Below are 505 nucleotides of genomic sequence, written 5' to 3' on the forward strand. Positions count from 1 at the left end.
CACTCATGCCCAATTTTAACCTTGTTCTCCATCCCCACCCCCACCCCCATATAAACTCTGCAGTCCAGAGTCTTCAGATCAGATCAGATCAGTCGCTCAGTCGTGTCCGACTCTTTGCGACCCCATGAATCGCAGCACGCCAGGCCTCCCTGTCCATCACCAACTCTGGGAGTTCACTCAGACTCACGTCCATCGAGTCAGTGATGCCATCCAGCCATCTCATCCTCTGTCGTCCCCTTCTCCTCCTGCCCCCAATCCCCACCAGCATCAGAGTCTTTTCCAATGAGTCAACACTTCGCATGAGGTGGCCAAAGTACTGGAGTTTCAGCTTTAGCATCATTCCTTCCAAAGAAATCCCAGGGCTGATCTCCTTCAGAATGGACTGCTTGGATCTCCTTGCAGTCCAAGGGACTCTCAAGAGTCTTCTCCAACACCACAGTTCAAAAGCATCAATTCTTCGGTGCTCAGCTTTCTTCACAGTCCAACTCTCGCATCCATACATGAC

Source organism: Bison bison, unplaced genomic scaffold (assembly GCF_000754665.1).
Source record: "Bison bison bison isolate TAMUID 2011002044 unplaced genomic scaffold, Bison_UMD1.0 scf7180017864180, whole genome shotgun sequence".
Classification (NCBI taxonomy): Eukaryota; Metazoa; Chordata; class Mammalia; order Artiodactyla; family Bovidae; genus Bison; species Bison bison.